At 41.9% G+C, this 13,012-nt stretch overlaps 1 long non-coding RNA gene across 1 annotated transcript in view; it reads right to left on the minus strand.

Moving 5' to 3' along the window:
- Positions 1 to 10,917, minus strand: part of LOC147359562 (uncharacterized) — a 112,432-nt gene extending 101,515 nt beyond the window's left edge. Inside the window, exon 1 of the long non-coding RNA XR_015140886.1 lies at positions 10,790 to 10,917. This is a non-coding gene — a long non-coding RNA (uncharacterized LOC147359562). The remainder of the gene's footprint in view (positions 1 to 10,789) is intronic.
- Positions 10,918 to 13,012: the final 2,095 nt, after the last annotated feature.

Consider the following 13,012-nt stretch of genomic DNA (forward strand, 5'->3'; position numbering starts at 1 on the left):
GAAGTCCATGAGCCATCAGATCACTCAAGTCACTTATTAAGAGGCAGATTCCCAGGCACCGTCCAAAAATCTCAGGTGCCTTAACTTGGATTCCCTCATCCTAGACCCTGAGACCAGAGTCATAAGGAGACTGAGGCAGAGATGGGATGGAACCAACACTAAACATGTCTGTGAGCAGATCACTGCTTTGGACAAGTGAGGCTCAATCTCTCTGTGGGTCTGGGTTAGAGTCTTGGTTTTCAAACACTTATTCTCACACTCCACCTCCATTATACTCTAAATTATTGAGGACCTCAAAGAGTTTTTGTTGAGTTATATCCATTGATATTTACCATTCAGTTCAGTTCAGTCGCTCAGTCGTGTCCAACTCTTAGGACACGACCCCATGAACTGCAGCACACCAGGCCTCCCTGTCTATCACCAACTCCCAGAGTTTACCCTATTAGATGTTAAAACTATTTTTTATTTATTTTTGTATTGGAGTATAGTTGCTTTATAATATGTTAGTTTCTGCTGTACAGCAGAGTGAATCAGCTTTATATGTACACATATCCCCTCTTTGGGGGATTTCCTTTCCCTTTAGGGCATCACAGAGCATTAAGTAGAGTTCCTTGTGTTACAAAGTAGGTTCCCATTAGTTATCTATTTTATGCATTAGTAGTGTATATATGTCAATCCCAACCTCCCAATTCATCCCACTCATTCCCCCCACCTTGGTGTCCATATGCAAAACTATTTTTTAAACAGGAATTCACAAGCATACCTTCCCTTAGCTGTCCTAGGACTAATATTATCACCTATCGAACACTTCATTGTACCCCCGTGAGAAAATCAGAGTGAAAGAGGCAAATATCCTGTTATTAGTTCAAAAATAAGTTGATCTCACAGGCCTCCTAAAAGGATTTGGGAGTTCCTCCATAAAGCCCCTCAACATGCTTTCAGAACCACCAGCACAGAACATACCTCGAAGCTGCAGCATTTAAAAGGCTAAGGAACTGGGATGTTTATGTTCCAACTTCCATTCATGGTGGTTTCAGTCTATACTAACTCCAAGGAATTTCTCACCTGCCTTGCAAGCAGACTGAAGGTGTTTCCCCAGCCAGAGGGAAAGTCCAGGCAGAGAGTTGTGGGTGCGACTAAACAAGACCAAAGAAAGAACGAATGCTTTAGAAACCCAATCTCCTAGACCCTAGCAGAATCATCTCTGACTTCATCCTATTAGTATCCCTTTGTTTTCATTTTTCTAGTCTATACTTTTATATCAGGGCATTCAATTATTACTTTTAGAGAACCATCAGTCTCTCAGACTGAAGCTGCTCAAAGTCCACACTTTATACAGTGGTTCTCAAATATACTTTTATGAGGTTCTGATTTCTGCCAATATGCTCTACAAAAATATCCTAGCACCTGTCATGAATAATTTCAGAATTGGTTGCTTTATTAATTCACTACTAAAACTAAACTCTGTCTCTTCTGCTTCAATATCTAGTAAGCCATGTCTGTGTCTCTGATATGATGGGAGGCAAATTTATAGACTCTGGTGTTTAGATGGAAATAATATCTTCCAGATTGGGCCTAAGAAGCAAATGATCCCTCGTTATGAAGAAATATTATTTTTGGCCTCTACCTTACTACTGTTTGTCCCAGGGAAGGGAATTGAAGGTGTCTTCCAATATAGTTCACAAATATAGTAAAGGAGACAAGATTCAAGTCAAGAATCCTTTGTTCAGAAATAAAAGTGAATAATGGTGGCTGAAATGGTCTGCCTGCAGTGCAGGAGACCCAGGCTCAGTCCCTGGGTTGGGAAGATCCCCTGGAGAAGGGAATGACAACCCCCTCCAGTATTCTTTCCTGGAGAATCCCAAGGACAGAGGAGCCTGGTGGACTACAGTCCATGGGGTCGCAAGAGTCGAACATGACTGAGTGACTGACACACCTCCAGGTTCAAGATACCGTGTGCTAGACACATAAGCATGGCAGATAGTATAGAAGGGTGAGGGGCAGGGCTGTGCTGGAGCCTATGGCACCAGCTCATAAGAGTTGAGTGTGCAGGTTTCTTTCCAACTCTGCCATCAGCAATGTCTCATTGGCAGCTTGAAACCAGCCACAGAAGAAATATTGGGACTACTTATACTATAAAAATTGGCAAACACAAAAATCTCTTTCTAGAGAGAGCCAGTTGTCAAACATTTACCTACACACCACAGGTATGAAATTCCAGTAAGGTGAGGCTCTACTGGTGTGAGCAGTTGTCTCCTGCTTGTCCATGTTATCTTCTCCAAACTCAGGTGCCCTCCCCTCTATCCAGACAACCACAGCTAATTCTGAGGTCTTGAGATATTAGGAATGTCTAATTACAAGTCCCTCAGCAATGCCTGCACATTCCTGATATCCTATTTCTACAGTTCAACGCATCTTGAGAAATCTGTATGCAGGTCAGGAAGCAACAGTTAGAACCAGACACGGAACAACAGACTGGTTCCAAATAGGAAAAGGAGTACGTCAAGGCTGTATATTGTCACCCTGCTTATTTAACTTCTATGCAGAGTACATCATGAGAAATGCTGGGCTGGAAGAAGCACAAGCCGAAATCAAGATTGCTGGGAGAAATATCAATAAACTCAGATATGCAGATGACACCACCCTTATGGCAGAAAGTGAAGAAGAACTAAAAAGCCTCTTGATGAAAGTGAAAGAGGAGAGTGAAAAAGTTGGCTTAAAGCCCAACATTCAGAAAACAAAGATCATGGCATCCGGTCCCATCACTTCATGGGAAATAGATGGGGAAACAGTGGAAACAGTGGCTGACTTTTTTTTTTTTGGCTCCAAAATCACTGCAGTTGGTGACTGCAGCCATGAAATTAAAAGACGCTTGCTCCTTGGAAGGAAAGTTATGACCAACCTAGACAGCATATTAAAATACTGAGACATTACTTTGCCAACAAAAGTCCGTCTGGACAAGGCCACGGTTTTTCCAGTGGACATGTATGGATGTGAGAGTTGGACTATAAAGAAAGCTGAGTGCCGAAGAATTGATGCTTTTGAACTGTGGTGTTGGAGAAGACTCTTGAGAGTCCCTTAGACTGCAAGGAGATCCAACCAGTCCATTCTAAAGGAGATCAGTCCTGAGTGGTCATTGGAAGGACTGATGTTGAAGCTGACACTCCAATACTTTGGCCACCTGATGCGAAGAGCTGACTCATTTGAAAAGACCCTGATGCTGGGAAAGATTGAAGGCAGGAGGAGAAGGAGACAACAGAGGATGAGACGGTTCGATGGCATCACCGACTCAACGGACAGGAGTTTGGGTAGACTCCAGGAGTTAACGATGGACATCACTATTTCTCAGATCCTCATTCTGTTGGATGAAAGGGCATCCCTTCCTCCAAAGAACTCCACCCGATGTGTCCTAACATTGAAGGGCATCTAAAGAGCGCCCAGCTTACTCTCTATCCATACAAGTTTGGGGAGAGAAGAGTCAAACCACCGTATTGGTTCAGATAAAAGAATGCATCACTCTCACACCAGGGAAAGCTCCTTCTTTGAAAATTCTATGCACAAACCCTTAAGAGTTGCTGATTTTTTTAAAGACTAGAACTTAGAGATCTGGCTATGGATTATCAGAAACATTTTACATTATACGTATTCTCTTTCAGCTTTCCCCATCTCCAAGAGATCCAGAGTCCTTAGAGATACCATTCTCAGACATGAGGGTGAAATATATTTTAAGGTATATATGTATTTTTTTTTAATTCTTTAGAGTATAGTTGTTTTACAATGCTATGTTAGTTCCCTGCTGTACGGCAAAGTGAATCAGCCATGTGTTAGTCGCTCAGTTGTGTTCGATTCTTTAAAACCCCATGGACTGTAACCTGCCAGGCTCCTCTGTCCATGGGATTCTCCAGGCCAGGATACTGGAGTAGGTTGCCATTCCCTTTTCCAGAGGATCTTCCTGATCCAGGGATCAAACCTGAGTCTCCTGCATTGCAAGTGGATTCTTTACCATCTGAGCCACCAGGGAAGTCCAGTATACATATATTAGTGTATATATGTACAAATATTCCCTGTTTTGGATTTCCTTCCCCTTTAAGTCACCACGGAGCATTGAATAGAGCTTCCTATGCTATACAAATACTGTATATTAACACATATAGGTGGAATCTAGAAAAAAATGGTACAGAGGAACCTATTTGCAAAGCAGAAATAGAGGGCGAAATTTTGATACAAAGTCATAGACCAGGGAGGTAAACATCCACAAAACACGGTAGAACAGGAGTAACTCTATTGTCAAAATAAGTGCAAATTTATATTCCATGGAGGATTGGTCCTTCTAGAGGAAAAAAACTAGTTGTGATCTAAGAATTATTTTGCTACTCAGCTTTCTTTGGTTGTGTCTACTCACAGAATGAAAGGTCAAAAGGTCCTGAGAAATAATTTTTCCATCACATCATGAATAATGATATGCCTACATGGTTGTGTGATCAGGAGTAACTGGCTCTGTGGATGTATTGACCATGAAATGTACCTGTCAGATATATTGACCATGAAAAGTTAAGTGTCTTGACCAAAAAATAGTGACCAAAACGCTTTCGGGACCCTTTCCACTGTCCTGAATCACTGACACAGCCTCTGTCTCCCTCCATAGGCTGTATGTCACATCTAGACACTGATCAATACGTGGAAATCTGTGCTAATCCAAGTTGGCTAAGAATGTAGCAAAACTAGTGCCTGCCTTGGGAAATCACATGTCCCCTTAAATACAGACCATGACTAAGGGAAAGCTACAGTATCTATTTCATACTCAGCTATGGTTTGGAAAAAATAGCTTTTCCATTAATGGACAAGATCTGAAAGGTCAAAGAGAGCACTAAGTCTGACTTGGGAGGAAAAGAAAGAAGCAAAGTAATAAATTGAAAAGACAGACATAGGTGGGATGGTTAAGCATACACAGTTCATCCAATCTCACCAAGAAAGAAAAGAAAAAAACCCATACGCTCTGGGCAAAAATGATGTCTTAATAAGATCCCGGTTCTCTGATTACACTCCTGTTGGCTTGTTACGTTCACGGATGAGCTGACTGTAGTCCACACCATAATAAAGCAATGCTGCCTGCCTTGTCTGCACCTAGGCAATCGGAGTAGAAGCTGCAGCCCATTACAGAGCCTTCTCCTGACAGCTGTAACCAGAAACTAAGTAAATACAGATCTTTAGATGGGTTTCACATGGTGTAATCTTGCCTCAGAGAGGGAAAAGTCTGCTAAGCTTTCCAACACCAGGTATGCGAGTCACACCCACCAAGTGACAAAACCCCAAGCCTGCTCCCTCTAATCAACCCAGACAGAACAAAAGGAACCAAACACCTCAGAGGTTCGCCCTAAATACACAAGCTTGTGGGCGTCTGTATGTTTAATGCTGGATGTTAAAGAATTATAGCAGGAAAAAAATTCATGTGTACATGAGTATATTCTACCCTTCAACATTTTCTTATCTATATTGCACCACTCTATCATTTCAAATGTCGTCTTGACACCACAGAAGTTACTTCAAAAGGCAGTCAGTGATTGTGTGTGTGTGTGTTAGTCACTTAATCATGTCCAACTCTTTGTGAGCTGCCAGGTTTTTCTGTCCACGTGGATTCTCCAGGCAAGAATACTGAAGTGGGTTCTCATTTCCTTCTCCAGGGGATCTTCCCAACCCAGGGAACAAACCTGGGTCTCCTGCATGGCAGGCAGATTCTTTACTGTCTACACCACCAGGGAAACCCTAATCAGTGCTTCAGTTCACTCGCCAGTCGTGTCCAGCTCTTTGCGACCCCATGAATCCCAGCACGCCATGCCTCCCTGTCCATCACCAACTCCCAGAGTTCACTCAAACTCATGTCCATTGAGCCGGTGATACCATCCAGCCATCTCATCCTCTGTTGTCCCCTTCTCCTCCTGCCCCCAATCCCTCCCAGCATCAGAGTCTTTTCCAATGAGTCAAACTTCGCATGAGGTGGACAAAGTATTGGAGTTTCAGCTTTAGCATCAGTCCTTCCAATGAACACCCAGGACTGATCTCCTTTAGAGTGGACTGGTTGGATCTCTTTGCAGTCCAAGGGACTCTCCAGAGTCTTCTCCAACACAGTTCAAAAGCATCAATTCTTCGGCACTCAGCTTTCTTCACAGTCCAGCTTTCACATCCATACATGACCACTGGAAAAACCATAGCCTTGACTAGATGGAACTTTGTTGGCAAAGTAATGTCTCTGCTTTTGAATATGCTATCTAGGTTGGTCATAACTTTCCTTCCAAGGAGTAAGCGTCTTTTAATTTCATGGCTGCAGTCACCATCTGCAGTGATTTTGGAGTCCCAAAAAATAAAGTCTGACACTGTTTCCACTGTTTCCCCATCTATTTCCCATGAAGTGATGGGACCGGATGCCATGATCTTCGTTTTCTGAATGTTGAGCTTTAAGCCAACTTTTTCATTCTCCTTTTTCACTTTCATCAAGAGGCTTTTTAGTTCCTCTTCACTTTCTGCCATAAAGGTGGTGTCATCTGCATATCTGAGGTTATTCATATTTCTCCTGGCAATCTTGATTCCAGCTTATGCTTCTTCCAGCCCAGCATTTCTCATGATGTACTCTGCATATAAGTTAAATAAGCAGGGTGACAATATACAGCCTTGACGAACTCCTTTTCCTATTTGGAACCAGTCTGTTGTTCCATGTCCAGTTCTAACTTTTGCTTCCTGACCTGCATATAGGTTTCTCAAGAGGCAGGTCAGGTGGTCTGGTATTCCCATCTCTTGAAGAATTTTCCACAGTTTATTGTGATCCACACAGTCAAAGGTTTTGGCATAGTCAATAAAGCAGAAATAGATGTTTTTCTGGAACTCTCTTGCTTTTTCCATGATCCAACGGATGTTGCCAATTTGATCTCTGGTTCTTCTGCCCTTTCTAAAACCAGCTTGAACATCTGGAAGTTCATGGTTCACATATTGCTGAAGCCTGGCTTGGAGAATTTTGAGCATTACTTTACTAGCGTGTGAGATGGGTGTAATTGTTCAGTAGTTTGAGCATTCTTTGGCATGGCCTTTCTTTGGGATTGGAATGAAAACTGACCTTTTCCAGTCCTGTGGTCACTGCTGAGTTTTCCAAATTTGCTGGCATATTGAGCGCAGCACTTTCACAGCATCATCTTTCAGGATTTGAAATAAATCAACTGGAATTCCATCACCTCCACTAGCTTTGTTCATAGTGATGCTTTCTAAGGCTCACTTGACTTCACATTCCAGGATGTCTGGCTCTAGGACAGTGATCACACCATCATGACTATCTGGGTCGTGAAGCTCTTTTTTGCACAGTTCTTCTGTGTATTCTTGCCACCTCTTCCTAATATCTTCTGCTTCTGTTAGGTCCCTACCATTTCTGTCCTTTATCGAGCCCATCTTTGCATGAAATGTTCCTTTGGTATCTCTAATTTTCTTGAAGAGATCTCTAGTCTTTCCCATTCTGTTGTTTTCCTCTATTTCTTTGCATTGATCTCTGAGAAAGGCTTTCTTATCTCTCCTTGATATTCTTTGGAACTCTGCATTCAGATGTTTCTATCTTTCCTTTTCTCCTTTGCTTTTGGCTTCTCTTCTTTTCACAGCTATTTGTAAGGCCTCCCCCGACAGCCATTTTGCTTTTTTGCATTTCTTTTCCATGGGGATGGTCTTGATCCCTGTCTCCTGTACAATGTCTCAAACCCCCGTCCATAGTTCATCAGACACTCTATCTATCAGATCTAGCCCCTTAAATCTATTTCTCACTTCTACTGTATAATAAGGAATTTGATTTAGGTCACACCTGAATGGTCTAGTGGTTTTCCCTACTTTCTTCAATTTCAGTCTGAATTGGGCAATAAGGAGTTCATGATCTGAGCCACAGTCAGCTCCCAGTCTTGTTTTTGCTTAATTCCTTTCAAATAATCTTTCAGTAAACAAATTTCTCTTCAAAAACCATAATTTGGGCAGTTCTTAAGAGCTGACTGAAATGTTGGAGCAACAGCAACCCGTTGACAAGAATGTATGGAGGCACTCTTAAAAGGGACAATGTGGCATTTGAGAGCCCAGCTGGAACTGGGTTTGGACAGCAGACCTGTCACTTACCACCTATGGACTCTAGTTAAGGTATCTAACACATAGGTAAGGTATCTAGTTAAGGTATCTAACACTTCCGTGCTCTAGTGTCTCATGTAGAAAACAACACCCACCCTTTATTCTGCTATATGAGGAATAAATAAAATCATGCATTGAATGCTTAGCACTGGCCTGAGAACATTTACTAAATGACAGCTATTGCCATATGCCATGCACTCAAGATCCAGAAATAGAAATGAATAGGAAAAAAAAAAAATCAGTGCTCTTGATAACTGAGAATCTCACAATAATCTATTTCATTGCAAGAGGTCAGATTAGAATCTGAAGAATCAAAAGACAGTGTGGAAGAATTTTGTGCACAATTTGGGGGTGTCTCCCCATCCTCTGCAACCATCCCATTCACAGGAATAGCCTCCAGCAGTCACATTTATTTCAGAATTCTTCTCTCCTGACCGTAGCATAGTGAACTCACTGAGGGGCAGACATGACACAGACCAGGACACTGAGTGATTGTCTCCCAGCAATTTAGAATCTCAACCAAGACAGTTGGGTTTCCATGGGTGGCCTGGAGCAGTAAGATGCTAAATTAGGAACTAGAACATGGAATCGAGAGGAGAAATATTGTCTTCAGAGGGAGAGAATAACTCAGCAGACCCAAGAAAAAAAGAAGAGAAAAGAGGTGGAGAAAGTGGACTTTTCATGCCAGAGGTCTGTCTTCTGCTTTTAGGTTGCTTCAGACAACCCCATACACAAAATATTTTCCCTTTTCTTATTGATGTCAGATTTTCTTTTTTCTTACTACTTATTGTCTTAAGGATAATATCAGGTGGCAGCATTAGCTCTTGACCATCAAAATGATCAGTTGAAACAAAGGAGCCAGAAGACAATACAAAGGCCATAGGTTTCAGTGCTTGTGGTTTTAACGAAACAGGATGTTCATTAAAACTTCCTTCAGTAGAAATATTAGACCTTAATATATTCATGGCACCCGAATCCAGCTTTCTTTCCTGAACGCAATACTTGTAAATCCAATGGCATACCAGAATTTAATCATCATCATAAGAATTCTTCATTGAACATCTACTGGGGAATGAAGCAGTGTAATTATTTTATATAATCTGGGGCATGAAGCCTTGCACAATTGCTTTATACAATCTTACAAAAACCCTATGTTTCTCTCATTTTGCATACCAGGAAACTTAGGCTTAAAGCAGTTGAGTGACTGAGCCAGAGATTTACAGAAATTGGAAGAACCAAAGACTACTGGATTCTACCCCAAAGCTCTTTTCTATTTAGTCTCTAATAACTTGGAACTGTACCAGACTCTTCATAACCGACAGATTGAGAATAAACTCACTGACTGGTGGTGACCTAGGACTACCTGAGTTTGAATTCTAGTTTTACTTCTTCACAGCCAGTCACTTAAAACTCCCTCAGACTTAATTTCTTCATTAGCAAACTCAGAGCAAGAAGACTGCCCTACCAACTCACCCAAAATTGTGGAGAGGATGAAGGAAGACAATGTATGTGAAAGCATGGCATAAATCCTGAACAAGGATGCTAATAATTATACTAATCTTATCATATAGCCTTTATGGTTTCAGTATTTATAGAATTAAGGTTTAAAAAAAAAAAAAAAACCTGATCCACATTCTGATGAGAGTCTTAATGATGTTTAAATGAGACTTGAAAATATTTTACACATTCTGAAGGGCACTGGAAGTTTAAGAATTAGCATATTGAGTTAACCTTGAATTCACAGCAAGATTTTCTCAGACTGTTTCAACACATATATGGTACATGACCTCCTGAAGTTTATAGTTCTTCGAGAAGGGAGAGAAAGTGTAAGAAAGTAATGACAAGTATGAAACTCTAAACATACAGTGCAGCTTCTTTTGTGTAAATACCCTCATCTCAGACTTCACCTGATGCCTTCTCTGAACCCCCATGCAGCCACTTCCAAGGGTCTCAAGCGGCTTCATACTTAGTCTCCATGTAATTGCCAGACAAGTATTTACTTTCATATTGATGACCCCCTCAACACTACACATTGATTGATAGCAAGGTGTCTCGTAAAGCAGGGGTCCCCAGCCCCAAAGCCTTGGACCAGTACTGGTCCTTGGCCTGTTAGGAACTGGGCCGCATAGCTGGAGGTGAGCGAGCAAAGCTTCATCATTATTCCCTGCACCACCCTTCCACCAACCTTCCACCCGCCCCCACCCCTTCTGTCTGTGAAAAAATGGTCTTCCATGAAACCGGTCTCTGGTGCTAAGGGTGCGAAAACTGCTGTTGTAAAGCACCTGACAGCTGACTTTTTTATTGTAATGGCCTGACATTAAGCTTGTCATTGCCAAAATATCCACTTCAAAGACATCCATCTCCAATAAACACAGTGCCAGCTACACAACTAGCTAAAAAGCCAGGCCACCCTACTCAGGAAGTTCCCCTTTTCAGAAAGCCCTGGGTAATCTACAAAACTGACCTTTTGAGTGACCCTGCTTTTCAAAACTTCCTCAGCTTTAAACCCTGCTCTGTTTTAATTCACGGAAGAGTGAACCTGAGAACCTGAGGTACCTGACCAGAGGCCCCGCTCCAGCTGGGGCCCTGACCTACCACAAAGCTAGAGCCTTAAACAGTAAAGGTACAGCCAAATGTGTCAACCTACAGTTCTGGAGGCTCCATTTCTTTGCCTTTTCCAGCTTCTAGATGCCAGCCACATTCTTAACTCATAGCCTCCTTTCGTCGTCTTCAAGACCAGCAATGCTACCCTGAACTCCTATATCATTCTGACTCAATGTTTTCTGCCGCCTCTTCCCCCTTTTAAGAGTTTGGGGTTACAATGAATACACCTGGGCAATCCAGGCTACTCCTGCTCTACTTAAATGAGCTGATTGAAACCTTGCTTCTATCTGTAACTTCAATTACCCTTTGCCACATAACCTAATATATCCCCAGCTTCCAGGGATAAGATTTGAGCATCTTTGAGGGCTATTACTCTACCTACCACAGTGCATTTAAGCAAACACCTGGAGGAGGTAAGGAAGCAAACTTTGTGGAAATTGGAAAAGAAGAGCTTTCCAGACGGAGGTAAGTGAAAGCCAAGGTACTGTGTGCATGTGTGTGTGTGTGTGTGTGTGCGCGCACGCACACACATGCACATGTACGTGTGTGCTCTCAAATACTCAAGACTGAACACCTTCATACAGTGTTCATGTTAGTTTTGAGTGAACCCAAAACACAGGAACCCATAACAGTAGGAAACAGATCCCTCCAAAAGTCACAAGGTTAGATAAGTCAGAAAAGTAAAGGTTTGTTTTGTCCAGAATGTTTAAACCATTTATTTTCAATACTGAGAAAGGATGGTAAAACTATTTGAAATACACAGATAACAAAGCAACTGGATGTGTTACCTTTTTTTGATAAAATCTCACAGAATTGCAGAACATTATTTATGGAAGAGACTTCAGCAGACATCTTCCATCTAAAGCACTTAGTCCATGACTAAGCAACTACATAGTTGTTGCTCAGTAATTATTTTCTGAATACCCTCAGATTAAGAATGAGAATTGTAACATGTGCCCTTGACAACCACTTATATGTTTAAATCCTCCCTCCCTCTTTCTTCTAGCTCTTTCATGGAATAACCATATTCCTACATGACCTCTACCCACAAATGATGTATCCCACCATAAGCATCTAGCTCAAGCTTGAACTTATCAGAGATTTTTTCCTATGATTTTGAACTTGGGACCACTGAGCAGTCACTGCCTATTGACAGAAGTTTTAAGGTATACAATCCAGGAGCTTCCCTGAGAAAATATAGAGCTGTCACCCAGAAAGTCAGTGATTCTGACCTGGCATCATTGAGTTCAGATCAGTTCAGTCGCTCAGTCGTGTCTGACTCTTTGCGACCCCATGAATCGCAGCACGCCAGGCCTCCCTGTCCATCACCAACTCCCGGAGTTCACTCAGACTCATGTCCATCGAGTCAGTGATGCCATCCAGCCATCTCATCCTCTGTCATCCCCTTTTTCTCCCACCCCTAGTCCCTACCAGCATCAGAGTTTTTCCAATGAGTTTTTCTTCAAATGAGGTGGACAAAGTATTGGAGTTTCAGCTTTAGCATCAGTCCTTCCAATGAACACCCAGGACTGATCTCCTTTAGAATGAACTGGTTGGATCTCCTTACAGTCCAAGGGGCTCTCAAGAGTCTTCTCCAACACCACAGTTCAAAAGCATCAATTCTTCAGCGCTCAGCCTTCTTCACAGTCCAACTCTCACATCCATACATGTCCACTGGAAAACCATAACCTTGACTAGACGGACCTTTGTTGGCAAAGTAATGTCTCTGCTTTTTAATATGCTATCTAAGTTGGTCATAACTTTCCTTCCAAGCGTCTTTTAATTTCATGGTTGCAATCACCATCTGAAGTGATTTTGGAGCCCCAGAAAATAAAGTCTGACACTGTTTCCACTGTTTCCCCATCTATTTCCCATGAAGTGATGGGACCAGATGCCATGATCTTAGTTTTCTGAATGTTGAGCTTTAAGCCAACTTTTTCACTCTCTTCTTTCACTTTCATCAAGAGGCTTTTTAGTTCCTCTTCACTTTCTGCCATAAGGGTGGTGTCATCTGCATATCTGAGGTTATTGATATTTCTCCCGGCAATCTTGATTCCAGCTTGTGCTTCTTCCAGCCCATTGAGTACCTGAACCCAGTTATTTCTGAGCTTCTGACGAAGTCTCTGAACTTCTTATGTTATGTTTTTCAACATTTTCTTGGAATCCCTAAATGAATTAATTCCCCTTTGCTGCTGTTAGATAAGAGCCTAGTAAGTTGCAATATTAGACTCACAGGGTAGAAACCTGAAAGCCAGAGTCAGGTAAG

The sequence above is a fragment of the Bos grunniens genome, chromosome 14 (assembly GCF_055505025.1).
Source record: "Bos grunniens cultivar Pamir isolate PY7600 chromosome 14, Bosgru_T2T1.0, whole genome shotgun sequence".
Classification (NCBI taxonomy): domain Eukaryota; kingdom Metazoa; phylum Chordata; class Mammalia; order Artiodactyla; family Bovidae; genus Bos; species Bos grunniens.